This window comes from Protopterus annectens, chromosome 12.part0, assembly GCF_019279795.1.
Source record: "Protopterus annectens isolate FY-2018-M chromosome 12.part0, PAN1.0, whole genome shotgun sequence".
Lineage (NCBI taxonomy): Eukaryota > Metazoa > Chordata > Ceratodontiformes > Protopteridae > Protopterus > Protopterus annectens.
The window spans coordinates 1,187,068,734-1,187,091,875 of NC_056746.1; the positions used below are offsets into that span (position 1 = coordinate 1,187,068,734).

A 23,142-nucleotide genomic window follows, 5' to 3' on the forward strand; every position below is an offset into this window, starting at 1 on the left:
GGGTTTGATTCTCTCAGTCTCCACTTACAATCTGAACAAGTCACTTAACCAAATATTCTTTTGAGTTGCCCCTGGAATGAAGTGTGTGTGCTTCTAATAGGCTTACCTAGTTAATGAATTATTTCTATTTGGTCAGCAGATGATGTCAGCATCTATTCTGTTACTGCATTTTCTGAAAAAGAAACTGTCTCTCACCAGTAAAAAGCCCATTTTAAGCCAACTGTTTAATAACATCAACAAAGAAACTATAACCTCCATATTTTATTTCATACTAATGCATTTATTAGCTAGTGCCATAGCCTTGCTCACTTTCAGAAGTGCACATGAATTTAAGTGTCCTTCCTCTGGAAACAGAATTATCTGCAGCTGCATCCACCCCTCTTCCTATTTTATTCCTGCTCCTATGTGACCCATCATATGTCATCTCCCCTATGAACCAGAAACAAACATTTACTGCAGCCTGTTATAAAAACATACAAACCAAAACACAAACACTGAGAATTATTTAAATTTTTTTTGTATAAAAATATTTACTACTGGCAAGCAAATATACTTTTGAACACATTATGAATATATAAATACATATCAAAGGTACAGCCAAACATGTTTTCTTAATAAAATATAGCAACTTTAAAAGTTCATTAAAATAATTAAATAAGAGAAATAAAAGCTGTAGTACTAAAGACATGTTTAACAAATCAGCCAAATTAGATCATGCTTCATAAAACAACAAATGAATGCACTGTTTTTTTCCTTCCTCTCTTCCGCATTATGTGACTTCAGAGACATACGACAGCATCTCTTTGTCCTTCTTTGTTGAATGTAGGATTTCCACGACATCATTTGTCAGCCAAAAATGAAAATCACTGGTGGCCAAACAAAAATGATTATCCTTATTATTTCAATATAAGGGGAAAAATCTGTTCTTAAAAAAAAAAAAAAAAGCATGGGTTACATTACATTTTGCTCTTCATTTCAGTCATATCATGAAAACAGAATGCAAAGTTGTACTGCTTCTTTAGTAGTGTTCTGAGTCTCAATGAAATAGGAACAGTGGCAGTGAAATAAATGCACCATAACAAGCTTCATTAATAATAAAAAAAGCACAGACAGAAGTAAGATCAATTATGATGGATGTTGTCAGAGGAATGAGAACTGATGTAGCTGTAGGCCTCAGGAGGGTAGCTGAGCAAAAGTCATGCCACATGTCCATAAACTGACGGGAGTCCACAGTTCAGTTGCCTGCCCATTTTTCTCTTCACAACAAATGCCACAGCAACAGAATTATACTTGTCCTCCTGCTTTGCTTCAGCGCAAGTAATAGCTAAGGAGAAAGAAAAACAGATAATTTCATGAGGTGCTTCTGTGGTATTCCCATGAAATAAATACTAATAAACATTAATAACACTGTCTCTGAAAACCAAAAGGGGCTTTCTTTCAAGAAAAGCTTATGAAGCAACAGATCAAACTGTCATTCCACACAACACATTGTATCCTTAACTTCACCATAACCTCAAGGTGTTTAGACTATATATGGACTAAGCACAACTGCTGGAAAATAACAGAAATCAGTGATGATGTGAAATGAAACACTCACAACGCAAATCCTATAAGGTAGGTAGCAGGAGGAAAACGTGACATTTTATTTTATAACCGTAATATATGGTTACACCTTTATTCTTAATGCCATACAGCAGATTTAGTCTCTAGTCACATCCATTCTTTTGTTTTCATTCGTTTGCTCCCATGTTACTAGTATTCTGGAAGCCTTGCAATCCTAGTAGTATTCAAAGAGCCAGTCAAAAGTAGCATGGTGTGTGTCCCGGCAGACAACTCACTGCATGGAAATAAGAGATGCACTCAGAGAATAAACTGGTCTGTAAGGATACCTATAGTGTGGTAACCTGGGATTTCCTCTTGTGATATCCTCAGCTCACAGCATTTTAGAATTCTCTCTCATTCTAATTCTCTGAAGTATGTCTCCTGCTGGCGCATGGAATGAGTTCACATGTCAGTTTAGGATTGTGTTTCTAAGATCCTGAGCTACTCAGTTTAACCCCCCGATCCACTGACAGCAAGAAATCACAACCATCTCAGCTACCATAAAGCAGCAAGAGTAAGCCAAAGTTGGCATGCACATCTCAGGTCCTCTGTCTTTCAAAACTCAGGAAAGGAGATGCCACATATGCCAGATGAAGAGGCAGGCAGTATTTCATACCTTAAAACTCTGGAAAGGGATTTGACACTAGAACCCCTATTGCTTACATGAGACAGCCAAGTAAACTAATAAACAAGATGGTTCACACATATTTTACATGAGCAGGCAAGGTATGAAGATGCTCCATGTGCCTGATGTGAGCACGATGACAGAAAAGTGCACCCTCAGTCAGGTGGTTGCTGGTGGTGTTTCTCACTCACTAACAATGGATGTGAGTCTGACCTATCATTTTTGTTTAGTACAGCTGATAGGACAGGACTACATTATCTCATGAGGATAGCAGGTCAATTCTCCTGAGTGCATAACTTCCAGAAGACCCTGTCTAGGCAGGACTCCTGAATCCTCAGCACCAGAAAACTGCAGGAGTGTTTTAGAAAGGCCCCTAAAAGAAAAATCGATTTTTCAATGTTAAACTTATTCAGTCAAAAAATGCAGCTCTAACTCAAACTCCAAACTCAACAAATTCAGTAAAAAGCAGAAGAAGCTTTAGGAAAACCAAATTTAATAGCCACAAGGTTAGCGCTTTTGTATCTCCAACTTATCACACTTCCAAAGGGGACTTCATCAGACAATTAAATTAAAAGACTTGTTAAATACACTTAGAAACATCCCACTATAGTGAGAGTAAAAAGAACAAAAAGGTGTATAAATACAAGACTTCAATGGCTATTCACAATAGTATAGATTCTAAAGCAATTAAGAATGTGATTACCCGAAATTGGAGTATATTTAGAAATAATGACGAATTGCTGGGTAAAATGGGGGCAAGGACCTAGTTTCATTCAAAAAAGAGGTAAGAGCTTCAAAAATTATTTTCAGTCGAAATTAAATTTCACCAAAGCAGTAGTGTATAAATGTGGGATGGTGAAATGCTTCAACTGTAATATGTGCAACTATTTGTATGTTGAAAATAATCGGTTAAAAGTGGGAAGGATAGTAGTTAAAGTACCTGGGTTATTCAATTGTAAAGTGAACAATGTTGTTTACTTAATCGTCTGCTTGGAGTGTAAAGCATTTTATGTTGGGAGAACTACACGGGAATTATATAAAGTTTATACGAGCATAAATATGCTATCTAAACAGAGGATGAAAGGAATGCCATGAGTAAGCATTACAAAATGAAGAAGTATAAAGTTAATTTTAAATTTTTAGTGTTGGAAAAATTAAGTGATACAGCATTCCTAATGAATACTGAAGAAGAATTAGGATGGCTAGAGTATTCATGGCAAGTCAAACTAAATGCGTGCTTCCCACCTGGATTAAATAACAGAGAAGAATTTGTCATGTATTTAAAGAGAAGCGGTTTTAAACATTAATAGTGCTTATATTATTTCTTATATATTTTTAGATGGCTTATATATTATTAAGTTTTATAGTGATTAATATATGTTTAAGGTGTGTGTTTATAGGGTGTCATGTGATTTGTTGTAAGTGTATTTAACACTGCAAGTGTTTTAATTTAATTGTCTGATGAGGTCTCCTTTGGAAGTGTGATAAGTTGGAGAGATGAAAGCGCTAACCTTGTGGCTATTAAATTTGGTTTTCCTGAAGCTTCTTCTGCTTTTTACCGAAAATGTTAAACTTATCCCAGAGTTATTTTTTCTCGCAATAATTTCATCTAGATGTTTAATGCTCAGAAAGTCTTCAGTTTATATTTAAAGTTTTAAATGTCAGCTTGTTTCTCCTACTACAGATTACCAAGGCCCAGTCACTTTTTCCTGCTTAAATAACACATAGTTTCATAAAATAATTTGTCTCAACCCGCATGACCTATATTAGATATTCTCTGTTTTTAGTGTTGGTCATTGTCCAGAATTTCACATCCTGAGACTGTCTTGCCAACTTTAATATAGTAGTTTTAAAACAGCTATAGTAGAACTAATTTTCCAAATGCTTAGTTGTTGGATATATCTTTATATGAAAAACAGGGATGAATTATACTGCAATGCTACACTAACTGATAAGTTATCTCATTTTCACCAGTAAAATGTTGCCATTACTTATTTAATTACAAAATTAAAAAGAGCAGTAAAGCTATAGTCAACTGTCATCTGCCTTTACTGGATGTTTAAAGTGACAACTTTCAGTCGCTCATGACCAAGTAATGCATACCCTGTAACTGTGTGTGTGTGTGTGTGTAACTTTTACTATGACAGATGAATACAATTCTGGGAGGTGACTTAATAAAAGTACAGCTTCTTGTTGTAGGCATCTAACAACGAAGTAAAGGAATAAAGAAGTATGCATATAGCACAGACTCATTTTGTAGCACCTGGATGTGAGGTTGCTTGCCCTAAAAAGTTCAGAAATTACCATAACAGTCAGGGAGAGGCATACAAGAAAATGTTTCTGAACAGAAAAACAAAGTATACTTTCTATACATATACACAATTCAGGATTACAGACACAAAGATTCATATGGTAGGCAGTATGGAATACTATGAACTGCTTGCAACTGTCAGTTACGCATAAAAGAGCAGGGAACCTAACACCCTAAAAAAGGATATGGGGAGGGTCTGCCAATTTCTGGAAGGACTACAAACTGATAGTCTAAGGAAACACTGTGGTTTAGATAGTTTGTTTTGTTGATGCTGTAAAATTAACTTGGAAAAGGTCACCAGTTAGTTTACCACAACACAGGAAATTCAAGGGAAAAATGCAGTCACTTTCATATTAATGTGTAATATGCCTATGATTCACGGTACTGCCATTTTATCAAAATAAGAGAAACATACTTTGTTTCCCTATGTCTACCAACACAGAAACATAAGTTGTAAAACAAAATCAAACCAGTAAGGCAGGTTTCATGACAGACATTCTGGATATAACATATTTCAATATAAGAAGCAGTCAGAGTGATCTGGATGAATTAATACAATACAGAATATCTTGACAAAAAAGAAAAAATATGTTTGGAATTTGACAGTGGAGTTTTCCTTTCACACATCATCTTCCACCAGAGTATGGATGGCTTTTAAGGTGACCTCATGGTCTGGAGCCAATTGCATTACTTCTTTGTTAGCAAAAGGTCCTGAAAGCTATATAATGCAGAGTAATCATTTGGTGCAAGTAAAGAATGGGCAAGACTATAAGAAGACACTCACAATTAAGAATATAGACGCCAGAACACAAAGAAGAAAGGGAGGCATTAACTTGCACTATCAGACAACTGGAACAGGTGGAGTTAAAAAGATAACATGGGTGATGACTAGAATGGGAAGGGTTTAAGATAAATGTGGGGAAACAGTACTTGGGGCCCTGGAACACCCTGCCTAGGCAGCATTACAGTTTATGTGAAAGAGAGATTCAAAGATACCTGGGATAAAGAAAACAAGGGATACAGCAGTAGTAGGGGTGGGACAGCTGCTTAGGAGCAAGGTGCAATGTTTAGTACAGATTCCATAGACCACAGGCAGCTTTCAAATGGTATCATACCTCTCAAATGTTCCTGATTTTCATGGACGTCCCTGATATTGACTCAGATTTTAGCTCTGTCCCTCTTAATCCCTCCTAAAACTGATCATATTTAGAGGAAAAGCGATGAATTACACTTAATAAATAATGACACTAAATAAAAAATGTATATTAATTCACATTATTTTAGCTGTCTCAAGTTAATAGTACTAAAATTTAAAAATGTCTCCTGTCTCTGATTTTTTCTAGGTTTGTCCCTGATTGTTCAGAGTTATGGCTGGTATCTTTGTATGTTTGCATGTTCATGTAGAGTGGGATGCTGTACTTGGTCAAAAGAAGGTTGATGGTTTGCACCAGTCACCCCCCCCCCCCTTCTTTTTTTTTGGACATTTGCTTTTAATTCTCTTCAAGGTTTGCATATGCAATGTAAAATCTTAGCCTATGGGCACAGGAGCTACACATATTTGAAGGATAGTCCTAAACACTTACATCTTCTTACAGAACCAGTTGTGTACTAAGCCTTCAACCTCAGTTTAATTTCTCCAAGTCTTTTGGGTTACTAATACCATGATGGGAATGGACCCCATTCCTAAGTCAAAGTATGATTAAAGTTCAAAAATTAGTATTGTTTCCACCTTTGATGTTAGCCAAAACTGCTCTTTGGAGCAACATCAATGTGCCCAGAAAAGACTCCTCCTAAAATTCATATGGAGTTGCATGTATCAGCAACATATCTAAATATGACTGTAAATTCTTTTTTATGAGACCCATTACTCCTACTACTATTGGAACTGTCCGAGTATCCTTCTTCCACACTGTCCTCATTTCTGCCTGCAAACCCTGGCATTTTATGACTTTGTGTCTATCTCTGTACACAAGACACTGTAATCACTGGGTGTAACAATTTCAATGATCAATGCTACTTTTGTCCTCTTTTCATGGACTACTATATCTGGTTTTCTGGCAAAAACAAAAAAGTAACTAGAACCATGAGCAGCGATAAAATAACAGTTACATGTTTAAAAAGTATAAATTCCACAACTTACATGAAAAGTTGCTTTTGTAAAAAGTAAGCAATGTTTATTCCAAAAGTTTAAAATTCACAGTATACTTAAAGAGTTACGCTGCAAGTGCAAACAATACTTTCACCTAGATAGACTTCTTCACACAAAAAATCAGAGAAACTCATTGTGATTAGCTTATATAATCAAGATGTAGTCACATCAAAGAAGTTACAGATAGTATTAAGGAAAGTAAAAGCAACAAAGCATCGGGAATTGATGGTATTATAATAGAAATATATAAAAGTTTTTCAACATCCATAACCTCAATTTTCCATAAACCTTTACACGAAATTCAAACACAAAATATAATACCACCTTCATGGAGATATTCACGAATTACACCCATTATAAAAGAAAATAAAGATATTATACAATGTAAATCTTATAGACCAATATCTTTACTTAACAACGATTATAAAATGTTTATGTCTATCTTAGTTAATAGAATCAAAAAGTCCCTGATCCACATTATAAACGAGGCTCAAACAGGTTTTATATATAACAGATGCACTTACGATAACATTCAAAGAATATTAACCCTTACAGATATACTAAATGAGAAAATCAGGAAGCACTAATAGTAGCATTAGACACAGAAAAAGCTTTTGAGTCACTAAATTAGGAATATCTATTTAAGGTATTATCACTTTCTGAATTTCCTCAGTCATTTATTTTATTAATAAAAAATATATAAAAAAAAAACAATTTAGCATACGTAAAACTAGGACCATTTACCTCTGAACCTATAGTTTTAACAAAAGGAACAAAACAAGATGTACCATGTCTCCTATCTTATTTGCACAGGCTATTGAATTATTTCCCTCTTCAATTTGTTCCAATATGAAAATAAAAGGTATCGATATATATGGACAATATAACTCTAAAATTATGTTACTTGCAGATGACATACTCCACTCCTTACATTATCCACCACAAAAGAATCTATAAAAAAATTAGCTGAACAAGTAGAAACATTTTACTTAATTTCAGGCCTTCACTTCAACAAAGCAAAATCTAACTTCGCAATATTGAACAAAAACAATGATTTACTAGTAGAAGGGAACCATATAATAGGCAAGCAAATTTCCACCCTAAATTATTTAGGCATTGTTCTATGTAAAAATACAGAAGAAACACTTGTTATAAACTATAATAATATCATAAATTATATGAAAAATTATATGAAAAACTAGCAAACTGGAACAAAATATATTTAACTTTTGAAGATAGATTACAAATAATAAAAATTATACTATTATCAAAATTTTATATATAGCACAAGCTATTCCTAACATACCAGAAAAAACATATTCTAAAAGAAATAAATACGCTTTTATTAAAATTTCTTTGGTACCCAAATAAAAATAGAGTAGCCTTCATTCATAATACTAGACCATGGGATAGAGGAGGAATCAATTTTGCAGACAGAGAAACAGTACAGTTTTGTACCTACCATAAATGTAGATGTTCGAGTGTATTCACTGCTGCAGTCATTACACTTGGGTTATCCTGCCGTCAGGCGGTCCCGCAGTCGGCCAGAGTTTCAAAGTCTTGGTCCGGCATCAGTTGCTGTCACTTCTTCCCTGACGTCAGTGCGCCAGGAGTATATAAGATGCAGCCGACGCCATTTTCTTCAGTTTTTCTTGCCCCAGATGTCAGGTGCCCCCAAACAGGTAGACAATACATATTGCTAATAAAACATACATAAAAAGTAAAACCAAAACCTTCAGTTACCAGCAAATACACCACATAGGTAGTATAGGGTAGAAAGGTATAGATAAGTCCCAGCTAAGAAAGAGGGGATGGAGGGAGGGTAACTTGGACTGCAGCAGTGAATACACTCGAACATCTACATTTATGGAAGGTACAAAACTGTACTACGTTCATCGTGTTTCACTGCTGCAGTCATTACACTTGGGTTGAATCCCAAAGCTGAGGTTGGGTAGCTGGTTCTATAGAGGATTTGGGGTGGCTATGAGGCCCTGCAGAACTGCAGTGGCAAAGCCAGCTCTGGATTTAGAATAAAGAGGCATGTGATAATGTTTGGTAAAGGTGTGCACTGAACTCCAAGTTGCAGCTTCCAGGATATCTTTGGTAGGTACTCCTCTAAGGTAGGCAGTTGAAGTGGCTGTTGCCCTGGTGGAATGTGGCCTAATGTTGCTAAGTACAGTTTTCCCATGCTGTGTGTAGCAGAAATGGATACAGTGTCCTATCCACTTTGAAATGGTCTGCTTTGAAATTGCCTTTCCCTGTGATCCTGTAGCATATGCTACAAACAATTGCTCAGTTTTCCTGAAAGCTTTTGTTTTGTCCAAGTAGAAACGTAGCTGCCTGTGTATGTCCAATGAATGCAGAAGTCTCTCCCCTTTATTCTGGGGATTTGGATAAAAATTTGGCAAGTGAATATTTTGGTTAAGAGCCACGCTGGATACCACCTTTGGCATAAATGAACGGTTTGTTCTTAAAGAAACCCTGTCTTGGTGAAAAATGATGAAAGGCTCCACTGCCATTAGTGCCTGTAACTCTGAGACTCTTCGTGCTGAGGTTATTGCCAGAAGCAGAGCAGTTTTCCATGACACACATTTTAATTCTGCTGAAATGGCTGGCTCAAAAGGAGGTAAAGTTAGTTTTTCCAAGACAAAATTGATGTTCCAAGTTTGTGTTGGTGCTCTCCGGGGTGGTCTTATGTTTTTAGCCCCTCTGAGGTACTGTTTTAGCAATGGATGAGAGAAAATAGGAGGATCTGTGTTGTAATGAGCCGAGATGGCAGAGGCGTGGATCTTAATGGATGAAAAGGATAGACCTTTGTCCAGCATCTCAGTTAAGTATTGTAATATCTGAGGAACATTTGGGACAAGAGGATCAAAGCTTTGAGCCTGGTTCCAGGCACAGAATCTCTTCCACTTTTCTGAATAGGATTTCCTGGTGCTAGGCCTCCTGGCCTCCAAAATGACATCCATAACAGCTTTAGAGAGAGGTGTTGTCTGCTTGACTAAGGAATCTGCCATGCAGCCAGGTTTAAGGTTTTGAGCTGGCTGTGCAGGATCTGATTGTTTTGTTGAGTCAGAAGATGAGGAATTTGAGGTAAAATCCATGGTGGCCTTGAGCTAAGTTCTTTAAGATTGGGTACCAGTGCTGGCATGGCCAGTCTGGGGCAATCAGGATCATTTTTGGCTTTTCTTGTCTGGTTTTTAGGAGTACCTTTGAAAGGAGAGGCAGTGGTGGGAAGGCATAAACTTTTAGGCTTTTCCAGCTGAACAAGAGAGCATCTACTTTCCATGCTTGTGTGTGGTAAGTCCTTGTGCAGAATTTCTGTAGTTGGTAATTCAGTGGGGAGGCAAAAAGATCTATGTCTGGGCACCCCCATTTTTGCATTATCATGCTGAATACTTGTGGATTTAATTTCCACTCATGAGGATCCATGATGTTTCTGCTTAAGTCGTCTGCCAGAGTATTTTTCTTTCCTGGCAGGAACTGTGCTTGCAGATGAACTTGATAGGTTAGAGCTGTGTTCCACAAGGTCATGTCTTGTCTGCAGAGGGGATAAGAATGAGTGCCCCCTTGCTTGTTTATGTACCACATAACTGTGTTGTCTGTCTTTAGTAATAGTTGTCCTGGATGCAGAAGATCCTTGAAAGCTGTTAGGGCATTTTGTACAGCTAGCATCTCTTTTTGATTGATGTGAAGATGCATTTGGTCTGCGGCCCACTTGCCCTGAATAAATTTTCCTGCCATGTGTGCTCCCCAGGCATAATCCGAAGCATCTGTTGTTAGTGTCTGCCTGGCTGTGGGTAGAGTGAAAGGCTGTCCCTTGTTGAGGTGACATGCCTGTGCCCACCATCGAAACTCCTGTTGTAGGCAGGGAATAATTGGTATTACTGTTTCCAAACTGTGACAGTGTTGAGTCCAAACACTTTTTAGGTACCATTGTAATTTCCTCATATGCAGTCTGGCATATGGTATTAGTAGTATGCAGGACGCCATGAACCCAAAGGCCTGCAGAATTTTTCTTGCAGGGAGTTGGGCTTTTGTTGCCATCAATTGAAAGTACTGAATCAGTTGTCCTTGCTTGTCTGACGTGAGATAAGCCATCTGGGCCGTTGTATTTAAGCTGGCACCCAGGAATATTATCTCTTGTGAGGGCACTAGTTTTGACTTCTTTTTGTTCACTGTGTACCCTAGGCAAATTAGCAGTCTTTTTACAAATGCCAGATGCTTTAGAAGAATGTCCTTTCTCTCTGCTTGAATAAGGCAGTCGTCCAAGTAGGGATACATCTGAATTCCTTTTTGTCTGCAAAATGCAATTACTGGTGCCAGGCATTTTGTGAAGACCCTGGGCGCAGTAGATAAGCCAAAGGGCAGTGCAGAGAATTGGTAATGCATTGAGCCAGCTATGAATCTGAGGTATCTTCTGCAATTTTGTCTGATAGGGACATGCAGGTATGCCTCTTTGAGGTCCAAAGTAACTAGCCAAGCCTTCTTGCCCAGCATGGGAAGAAGCTGCTGTAATGTCAACATTTTGAATTTCGGAACATCCAGGTAAGTATTTAGAGTAGAAAGGTCCAGTATGGGTCTCCAGGCTTTGTCCTTTCTGGGGACCAGGAAAAGTCTTGAGTAAAATCCTTGTCCTTGTTCCTATTGTGGCACTTTTTGAATAGCTCTCATGTCCATGAGGGCTGTAATTTGTTTTTGTGCCTCTGCCCATTGATTTTGTGGCAGGTCTGGCATTCCTTTTGGCCTTGGTAGAATGTGAAAGTGGAACCTGTAACCTTGAGACACACTATTCAGAACCCATTTGTCTTGGTTGAGTCATTGGGACTGTTTCCTATAAGGTTGTGACTTGTCTTAACCTCCTTTTGGGGTTGAAGCACCCCACTGTCGTGGTCTGTAAGAGCCTTGGGGCTGAGATCTGCCTCTTGGGCATCTGTATCTGCCTCTTTGGTCTGTCTGACAATGGAAAGGACCAATTTTTTGAAGGCCAATTTCTGCTAAATCGATGTGGCTATACCTTTAAGAAATCCTTCACTGTTTGCATAGATTTTGCCTTATCCTCCATTTTCTTTAATACCTCTTCTGCCTTAACACCAAATAAAATATCCTGCTGTAAAGGAGTATCCAATAATTTTGCCTTAACATGATCAGGTAAACCTTGTTCTTTTAACCAAGCATTCCTTCAAATCACAGATCCTGTAACTGCTGCTCTACAAGAAGCCTCTAATGAATCAAAACCACATTGCAGAGTATGTTTTCCCACTTGTTCAGCTGCATGCAATAAATCCTGCATTTCCTTATAGTCAGGATGTTCTGAGCTTGTAAGCATTTTCTGTTTTAACAGAGACATTAAATATTGTTGGTATTTAAGTATGTGAAACTGGCAATTTAAAGCCTTTACTGCTAAAGTTGCAGAAGTGTAAACATTCTTCCCCCATCTGTCTAATGCTCTAGAATCCCTGTCGGAGGGAACTGGATTTTTAGCCGTGGAAGCCTTTACCCCTTTGGGACCCTGGGAAATAGTTTCTGGGTCAGTTACAGGGTTTTTATAAAGAAATTTGTGAGAGTCAGGAACTCTGTAGTACCTGTCTGGCTTGACTGGAGCAGGGAGCAAAGAATCAGGATTTAAACTGGATTCAGAGAACACATCATCCACAATATCTAACACTGGCAGAATAGCAAGGGGCCTGTGCTGAGGCAATAAATGAAAGTCTCTGAGCCTTTTCTTGGATTCTGAATAATCCTGGCCCTCCTAATGGAAATGCTCCCTCATGGTATGCAAAGTTTCCCCAAAAGAGTAATCCTCAGGAGGAGAGGTGAAGGGATTGATTCTTCAGCATCAGAGTTCTCATAGGGGGGTAAAGAGTATCCCTGGTCTGAAGAGGAATCAGAAGAAATGGAAACCTGGTCAGAGGAATCATAATCTGTATCCTGCCTACGCCTTTTATCAGGAGGGGAATGGGAACCCCTGATTAGAGTAATTAGGTCTTCGGCCATTTTGAGCATCTGTTTTTTAGGCATGGAGGCCTGTCCAGGTGAATGCTGTACTTGCTTCTTTGTATTTAATGGAGTTTTAGACTTGGTTGTTGTTTTGATGGTAAGCTGTGAAGGTGTGAAAACACCCTCAGAAGCCAATGCCTGCTCAGCGGCTCCGGACCCATCTGAGGGGTTAGTTTCCGTAGGCCCAATACCTTGAGTTTCCAGAGGCCTAGACATCTCCACGTGGGAGTCGTAGGCGGCCTATGGCTCCGAGGTAGTGGGTGTCAGGGGCTGCGAAAGCGCCTCACTGAGAACTGGCGACTGGCCTAGAAGAGGCTTCATCGTCTGTTTTGGACCTCGGATGCCTGTCCTTATCCTTGTCTTTGCGTTTTTTGTGTATTCCGGTCGTCGGTTGTTCTGATGGCATGGTGTAATTGAACCTTCGGCCAAAGTAATGGCGAGCAAAGTCAAACCGACGTTTAATAGTGCGCTTGTTAAATCCAGCACAAAACCGACAACTAGTGACGTTGTGGTCTGGGCCTAGGCATGGAATACAGTAAGAATGAAAATCCTTATGAGGTATTTGCTTCCCACAAGAAATACAATTATTAACTTTTACTGACATCGGTCTGAGGCAAGAAAAAGTTTCCCCAATGGGGTACTTAGCTTTATTGAAGACTTTGGTTCTGAAATTCGAATTCAAAATCTCAGGAGTCGGCCGACCGGCACTTGCGAACTGCTTTTGCTTCGGGCACCGCTCGGCAAGAAAGACTGAAGAAAATGGTGTCGGCTGCATCTTATATACTCCTGGCGCACTGACGTCAGGGAAGAAGCGACAGCAACTGACGCCGGACCAAGACTTTGGAACTCTGGCCAACTGCGGGACCGCCTGACAGCAGGATAACCCAAGTGTAATGACTGCAGCAGTGAAACACGATGAACATCTACATAAAAGCTTCTATATTTAGAATAATTATAAACTGGATAGATCCAAATTATTTTTCTAACTGAAAACCTTACATACTACTATTTATTCAAATGAAAATCCCATAATAAAAAAAAATATGTTAGGTAATCAAATTAATAAACCATGGCATATTTTATGTATAGGAATTCAATATAATATAGTAAAACCTACTAAACTAAAATTTACAAATTACATTTTTAACATATTTAGAAAATTTGTTATTGCCAATACAGATATAACGATCTGGATGGATTTAATAATTTCTTTTAGTTCCACAAAAAACTTCCTTAATAAGATACATAAGAATGTTTTTACTACTTGGGGGAAAAAATGTATTTGTTGGCAGCAATGTATTAATAATCAAAAATTAGTTGATAGTCAACAGATAATAAGTACATTCACCTTCAGATTGGCTGTTTTTTCAAAGTGTACTGATTCACAAGATCTATGCAGAATAGTAAATAACTCTCCTTTTAAAATCAGACCTAAATTTATAAAATATTTAAACAAAATTATATACGATGATAATAATCGGAAGAATGTAACCTCAAAATTATACAAATTATTAATAAACTATAAAATTAAAACCCAACAAAACTATTGGGATTTTATCACCAAAAGACATTCAATAAATCTATCCACGGAAAGTAAAACAAACCTATTGTATTCTATCAAATTAACATCTAACACAATTTTGGGGAAAATACATGTGAAAATTTCTGCACAGATCATTTTATACACCAAATAAACTAGCCAAACTTGGCTCTTCCAACAATGTTATCTGTTGGAGATGCCTATAAACACGTAAAGCAGACTGGATACACATATTTTATGACTATTCAAGTCAAAAAATATTGGGAAGATACTTTAAATCTTTAATTTTATTGAATATTAATGAAAAAACTGAAATGAATAAAAAAGATCTATACTTATTATGGACTATACTAGCAGTTGCTAGGAAGTGCATCACTAGAAAGTGGAAATCCATCTCTGAACCATCCTTCGAAGAATTTTTAAGACTACTGAATGAAACAGCAATACCCGCGGTGGTGGTGCTGCGATAGCGTTGTCGTCTCACAGTAAGATGCTGTCCGGTTCGATTCTCACCTAGAGCGTCTTCTGCGTGGAGACATGCGTGAATGGCCGTACCTTCGTTGAAGGTTGTGTGTCAGGGCTGGTAACTCGGCACGTAAAAATCAACTACCAATCATTAGTGGACTGGAGTTCCGCTGTGGCGACCCCTAACTGGGAAAAGCCAAAAGATACACACACTGAATGAAACAGCAATGATAGAAGTCAAAGTCAAGGAACTAAGGATTACTCCTAAAAGATGGACCAACAACCCACGGAAAAAGATACTATCCCTTATTGAGACATTAAAAATGAACTCAGACTCTACTTAAGGGAAGAAACAATATTTGTTCAAATATCACACACAATTGACTCAGACTGGTTCATTTTACAATCTAACTTCAGGCCAAATGTAAATAATGTATATAGTTTGTTAATTTGTTTGAATTATTAGATAAATATCAATTAAGTAATGTATTATATTTTGAAGAAAATCAATAAAAATGTTTGAGAAAAAAAGATGTAGTCACATGATCAAATCACAAGTTACAATATAAAATGGAAACAAATGCAAGTAGTTCAGTGTATCTGAGCATGTAAATAGTTCAAATGGGACGTGATGGTAACTATGTCATTCAATCCAGGGGTGTATGCATGCCTTAAATCTAAAACTCCATTGCACTTCTATCCTCTCTGTATGTAATTTTAAGTCATCCCCACTGAGCGGTGCATGTGTAACTTGCAAAATAGCAAATTTAAAGTTATGAGTTAGATCTGTATTAAGAGAATGTTTGTATAAGACATTTGTTTGAATACTTCGCCTGATGTCTGACAAGTGCTGACCTATTCTCTCTTATAGTTGTCTTGCCTATGTAATATGCTTCGCACTTGGTGCAGTTTGCGATGTATATTCAATGTTGTGTGTTGCAGTTGCCAAATGCTCTTAGTTCAAAAGCAGTGCCTTTGGATGTCTAACAAATTTGCCAGTATTAATATATTTGCAGAAAGTACATTCATTACATTTGTGTGTTCCTTGCTTACTAATATAAAAATAACATGTATGTTTTTGTTTCTCTTTATAGTAAAGAATGTTCTTTAAGTTGCTAGCTCTTCTATACCTAAACGTTGGTGAATCAGATACAATGTTCCTTAGCTCAGGAATCTCAGTTAAAATAGACCAGTATTTTTTAATAATGTCCTTTATGGCTGGTGTACTTCTAATATGCATAAGAGTATATCTTAGTTTGATATGATTATGACCAGTGGATGGTCTTGCACCTCTGTTAGTGGTTAGCAGGGGTGTGTATTCTGTGGATTTCTTGTTTATATCTTGTTTAATTGTCTTAACTTGTTGTTGACTATAACCTCTCTGCATGAACGGTAAAGCGGTGATTTCAAGTTGCTGTTCCATTAATGTATCATTTGTATTTAGTTGAGCTAACTTGACAAGTTGATTTTTAATGTCTGGATAGATATATGGTGGATGTAAACTGGTTCTGTGCAGATATGTATTTTTCCTGGATGGTTTTCTGTACATGGTAGTGTCTACATCACCAGTATGAGCTTTATTTAAGGCTACATCAAGGAAATTAATTGCATGAAAGGATACTTCACATTTAAATCTTACAAATTCAGTAGTTGTAGAGGAGTATGACTCAAATTTCCTGAATTCTTGTAATGTACCTTCCCACAATAAAAAAGGTTATCCACAAACTTTTATAAAATTTTACATTTCTGAGATAGGGATAGTCTTCACTGATTAGGCACATTACAATGTTGGCATAGGTATTGGTGACTGGGGTACCCATTGCCACACCTCTTGCCTGCTTTAAAATTTTCTTTTAATATAAAAAGATGTTATTGGTGAGTATAATGTCCAGCAGTTCACAAATAATTTTAATGTGACACTGCTTATAAATATAGAATTAAAATAAATGTTTAACAAACCAAATACTTATCTCATTGGGAATAACTACAAACAATGAATCTACATCTAATGTCACAAGGAAACAATATTTTGCTGAGTGTAACTTAAGCCATTCTGATAAATGAAAAATGAAATCAGCTGTGTCCTAGATACCAGTACTTGGTATATGTAAATACTTAAGTTGTCAAGGTAGCTCGATAAGAACTCCTTGGTCCATCCTCTTGCTGACACTGCTGGTCTAAGTGGAGGAGACCTAAGAGATTTATGAACTTTAGGTATGCCATATATGACAGGTACAACAGGACTATCAGTTCTAAAGTACTGCTCTAATTCTTCCCTATTAGTTTGTCCATAAGTATTTTTTCTAGTTTTCTGGAGATCTGCTTGGTTAACCGATTCATCATTTTTTATGTATTTGCTCATACTCTGAGGTAGCTAGCAGAAGGCATTTGATTGTTATAGTAGTCAAAGTTCATAACCATAGTACCCCCACCTTTGTCTGCTGGTTTTATGACAATGCCTGAATTTGTAATAAGATTCCTGACCGCCTGTATCGCTGATGCAGTCAAGTTAAAGTATAGTATTTATTTTGCTTGTCACCGTAGAAATGTTTATATAGTTCTTTTTTCACAGGCCAAAACAAGCGGATTGTTAGGTGGTATAAAGGTACTTGAACGTTTAAGTACATCCAGTGGAGCATTGTTCTCTTTGAACAGAATCTTAAAGTTAAGAGAACTAGTTCTAGTAACATCTGAGCAATATCCATTTGAGTGAAGGGTACAAATGTTAAACCTTTACATAAAACTGACAGTTCATCCAAATTTAGAGTATAAGAAGATAAATTTATTACCGTTGATTCTTTGTGCCTTCCCACATCTATGTTTTGAAATGTTAGTAATGGTTGATCCCATGTGATATAAACTTCATCATTTTCTGTAATTTCATATTTCCAAGGTGGGGCCCATGCTTGTTTGCTCTGGACACCGTTGTGTCAGTCTCAAGAGCTGTTTAGTGAATAAAGATCCGTTTTTTATTCTTCATACCACTGGAATTATTGGAATTATTGTCTCTACGGGTGATCTGGGACTTTGTTCTAAGATAAATTTATTACCGTTGATTCTTTGTGCCTTCCCACATCTATGTTTTGAAATGTTAGTAATGGTTGATCCCATGTGATATAAACTTCATCATTTTCTGTAATGCTTTGTGGCTCATGTTTCCAATGCTTCTCAGCTACTTCAATATTTTAATGCTTGCACAATCCCCAATGCAACAGTCTTGCCACATTATGCCTTTCGGTATACAGGCCTTCTGCCATTAATGCATCACCCCCGCAACAAAATGTGCGACTGTTTCCAATTCTGTTTCATAAAACCTGCATTTGTCTGTTTCTCCCACATGTTCAATGGACTTTGTAAACCACCATACACATAGTCCACTATCCTGGGCCACCAATATTAACATTTTGTCATTTGGTTTAAATTCACCTCTCCTTAACCATTCCTGCATTAGTTCCTGACCAACATGAAGTTGTTTCAGAAGATTTCTGTACTTGCAACTACATTTATGCATTTTCCACATTTCTTGCCTTCTCATCTGATACTTCACATTATATTCTTTCTTTGTTTTTGGCACATTCAGTTGCTGCCTAATTTTTATCTACTTCTGGTTTGATTTCCATTCCCGCTTGACACTGATATGCTTCTGCTAGACTAAGCAGGGAAGTCATCTTACACTTGTTCTTCTTTTGTTTTAAAACTTTCACTTGTTTGAAACTTGTGAGGTCAGCAGATATGTATGCAGTCCTATGACTGCAGATCTATACATGTAATCAATTTTGAGGAAGTCCATACCTCCTTTAGAATGGGGGACATGTAATCTTGGTATACACTGATTTTAATAAATCAACTGATAAGTGTGAAACATTTTTCTTGTTTTCTTATCCAAATGATTGAGGCCAGTCATTCACCCCAAAACTATAATTTATAACCAGAACAAACTGGTTTATAGCTTTGACTTTCTTCTTAGATGTCAGGGCTGTTTTCAATATTAATTTTAGTCTTGGTTCTAAAACATTCATCACTAAGTTTTATATGTTTATCATTGATCCTTCATCAATTCTTAAGTATTTATACACTCCCTCCCGCTCAAGTTCTTTTATATCACATTCCTGTCCCAGACTTGATATTTTCTTGGTGCTGCAGCTTTCCTGTTTTAAAAGTTGCTGTCTGACATTGTCTGATATCCTGTTTACTGTCATCTCCCCCCCAAAAAAAATATGTACTTAGGCTGTTTAAGGTCTTTCCTTCCTATCCAGCTCTCCGACAATTAAGATCCATTACCATGTCTGGGAACCTTTCTGTAAACACAATGCCCCCATTCTGATTTGTAGAATATGACATATACATACATACATTTCAAGCATGCGCATTAATGCCCTTCTAGCTTGCCAATATACCAAAACACTTGTTCCCATAATAAGTGGCCAGGCTGCTCTTAAAAATATCTAAACTAGTACTTGCTTTAATGTAATTTGGTAGTCTGTTCCATGGACCAGCTACTCTGTCAGAGAACCAATTAGTACACTTCTCATTCCAAAAGAATCTTGTACATAGGTTGTCTGATGATTCTCTACTACTTTTTGCTAAACCCAAATAGTCCGAGAGGTAGCTGTCCCTAAATGCCCTATATACTTCAATAAGATCTCCTCTTAGATATCTGTAAGAGACACAGTACATGTTCAGATATTTTAGTCTTTCATAATAACTTAAATTTTCACATCCACGGATGCCCTTGGTATATTTCCTTCATACTCTTTCTAGTTTACTCATGCCTGTTTTCTTATAGGGTTTCCATATTGTTATTCCATACTCAAGTCTGGGTCTAATGTAACTAACAAACAATGACTTCAACATTTTTGATTTCCTAGACTTTATAAATCTTATTATACAACCTATCGTTCTATAACTATCATTAACCAATTGGATGTTATGATTAAAAAAAACCTCATAGCTGACTACCCATAAACCTTGGCCCTTAAATGAGTATACAGTTTCAATCACTGTGTGCTGTATTAAATATTCACCTTTCAATTTATGTCTCCCAAATGTCATATGCTTAGTTTTGATGTATTTATCACCATATTATTCTCCTGTGCCCAAATGGTCAATTTAGTCCAGCTATTTTGCAGACATGCCTTATCTGTAACACATGTAATCAGTTTACCCAATTTCAGGTCACCTGCATATAAGGCTGTAGAACACCTTAAATGAAAAAGTTAGGTCTGACAGATACAATCTAAACAAGTAAGGGCCTAGGACATAGTCCTGTGGGATACCCACACTGTAACCAAGGATTTCAGCTGTCCAGTTGCTGTATGATACTTGCCATGTCCTACTTGTAAGCCATGCAGCTATCCATCTTATCAAGAGTACATCAATACCTAGTTGTACTAATTTATTGATCAGTGTTTTGTGTATGACCCTGTCAAATGCTGAAGTTAAATCTATATAAATTACATCACAGCACAATTTTTCATTCATAGCTGTTAGTATATTGTTATAGAACATCATGTTACAGGTGGTATGTAATAAATCTGTTTTCAACATATGCATGCTGATGTATGGTTTCAAGTCTAAACCTATCCATTTCTGACAATAACTTATCCAATATTACCTTCTCCAAAATTTTTCCACAACATGAAAGTAGACTTAAGGGTCTATATGACTCTGGGTTTGTTCTACTCCCCTTTCCCTTGAAGACAGGTATAAGTGCATGTCTACAATATTGAGGAATCTCCCCATATTTATATGACCTGATGAATAACAGACATAATGGTACTGTAAGTTCTTGCTGAAGTGTTCTCAAGTCATTGTTACTAATTACGTCTCCTCCATGTGCTTTGTTTGGATCCAGTTTGTACAGTTCTTTTTCAGTATACTCTAATTTGATTCCAGTATCTGGGATTACCTGGATGTCACTAGGACAACTTTAACCCCTTTTGTGGAACCAAACTGTTTTGCATAAGATTTTGTAAATATATCTATAATCTGTTGTATATGAGAATAAATTTTAGAATCTGCACACAGTTTATCAACGTGTGTGTCTTTATTCCTTCCACATAGTATGTATCTATAAAAAGGTTTCCTGATATGCTCAATATCTTTATACAATTTTTCTTCAAATTTTTCTTGATTTTGTCTCACACTATGCTTAATCTGTTTGCCCAGCTTCTTTATTTCAGTTTTAAAACTTGTAGTTTGACCTCTCTTCCATTTCTTATATTTTGTGTCTCATCTTAATCACATAACTTGTTCTTATGGAAATATATCCCCCTGATGTTGTATGCCTAGATCTTGATGTTAAACATTTTTTTTTATTTTTGCACTCAATTTTTCTTTCAAAACTTTCCACATTCCATCTCCAGTTTTTCTACCGAACACCTCACTCCAGTTAGTTTTACAACAGTAACTGTTTTGCTTCCATATAATGTGTAATTAACCTTCTGTGCATTGGTTTAGACTTCAGATTGGCAGAATTATCTAACAACAAATTACGTTTTATAATCCCATGATCACTGCACATGAATGGTGGTAAAACTTGATGAAGTAACACTAATTTCTTTAGGAACACAATGTCTAGTATGTTCAGTTTTTTACAATCTGAAGCAATTGTTGTTCCTGAATATATGTTGTGAATAATTTCCTTACTAACGTTGTTGAATCAATATTATTCCAGCCTGTTTCTGGTAAATTTAAGTCCCCAGCTAATATTATTCTTCCCTCCTGTGTTTCATGCAAGAAATGTATGAATTCCTCTACGTTATCTGCACTTGACTTTGGTGGTCTATACTCCCCCAACAATTAATACAAAAACGAAGGTTATACCAGGTACCAAAAAGAACTTGGCTTTGACACTCCAACAGTTGTTGCATATTCCAGGGTCGTCTTTATTGTCACATTTACACAGTCTATAGCATTGGTGTTATCACTGAACATGTAATAATCACGGGTCTCATAATTATTTTTAATTCCTATCATAACACCTCCACGTGATTTTTTGTTAGAATGTCTGTTACACTAAAAACGTTTATACCCTGACAGAACTGGTTTCCAGTCATTGTTCTTTAACCATGTTTCACAAACAATAACAGCAATCTTGTGGGAACATAGCAAATTTTCCAATAAAAAAGAAAACTTTATTAATGCTCCTAACATTAACAATCATCAGAGATGCTTCAAAAGTTGCTATCTGTGAACTGTTAAATTTTCAACCTGGCAAAAATCCTGCCTATTGTTTGTCAAACATTGCAAAATATCTGCTGCAAAAATTCTCTTCCATAATCTTGACAAATGCAAGCAATCCTGTCTGAACACGTGTGCCCAAAACTAGACTTGGATGCTCTACACATTTCCATTTTTTAAAACAGGACATTTTTTCCATGTAGGTATTTACCCAAAAAATCTTTTTATTCACAATGACCTGACTATCCTTTCTATAGGTGATTGTAAAAAAATACATCCTAACACCAGTACAAGCTATACTAAGAGGGCTGTTAGCTCCCTACTAACAGTCAAAGAATCCTTGCGGATGACATCATTTGTACCAACAGGAATAAAAATGGATTTGTACTTCCTTACATTAAGGTGTTCAAAGGTTTGTCTCACATCTTCTCACATCTGGCAAGCATAACATTATTCAATATTCATTATCTTCTCTGCATATTATAAGTATCAGTTCCTCTAATAATTGAATCTCCACTTACAATATCACCTTTGCTGGTCAGCTGTGAAAAATCTTCAGCTTTTAATACAGTAATATCTGCTCTGTCAATTGTTACGAAGGATAGATCTTCATCACCATTAGTCTTACTAATCCCACTGTTTTCAGTGTGTATTAAATTCTCATCCAGCTGGTACTGTAAATCCACAGCTTGAGCCATGTAGTCAGCATCTGTCTTTCTCTTCTTTTTTCTTACAGTAATGTTCTTCAGTCTATGTTCAATTTTAATTTCTTCCTTTTCACCTGCCCTTGCCTCTTTTTTTCTACGTACTCTGTTGGAAAAATGATGCCTTTTTTCTGTAGACTGAAGGTTTTCTGAAAGAAAAATACCATCATTCCCTGTAACCTGTGAGTTACATAACAAAGCGGTGTCCTTTTTACTACGTATTCTCTTTCCTTTACAGTCAGTAATCAGTTTCTTTTTCTTCCTTGTTATTTGGTGTGAACTTCTTCCTTTCTTTCTTTTTTTTTCCCTTCTAAACTAACTGGATCCTCAGATTGCTGAATACTTGCATCCAGAACTCCACCATACATATGTTACAGCGTCCTTTTCTGGGAAACGAAATTCAACACCTCTGTACTGTGCAACACACCTAATCACACCAACCTGTTCTAGGCAGGATCTGTCTAACTGCTCTCCACTGTTGCCCATACATTAGCCACCTACTATGTTATACCACACTGTTAAGTGACACCACTTCCTATGCGAGGCACTGCCTCTCCCAGCATG

The 23,142-nt window shown here is 36.8% G+C and overlaps 1 protein-coding gene across 4 annotated transcripts in view; it reads right to left on the minus strand.

Annotated features, from left to right (window-relative positions):
- Positions 1 to 206: 206 nt before the first annotated feature.
- The window catches only part of LOC122817080 (ankyrin repeat domain-containing protein SOWAHC-like), an 877,444-nt gene continuing 854,508 nt past the window's right edge, over positions 207 to 23,142 (minus strand). For all 4 annotated transcript variants that reach the window (XM_044090234.1, XM_044090232.1, XM_044090233.1 and 1 more), the window contains one exon: positions 207 to 1,324. The gene's annotated coding sequence lies outside the window, so the exon portion shown is untranslated. The remainder of the gene's footprint in view (positions 1,325 to 23,142) is intronic.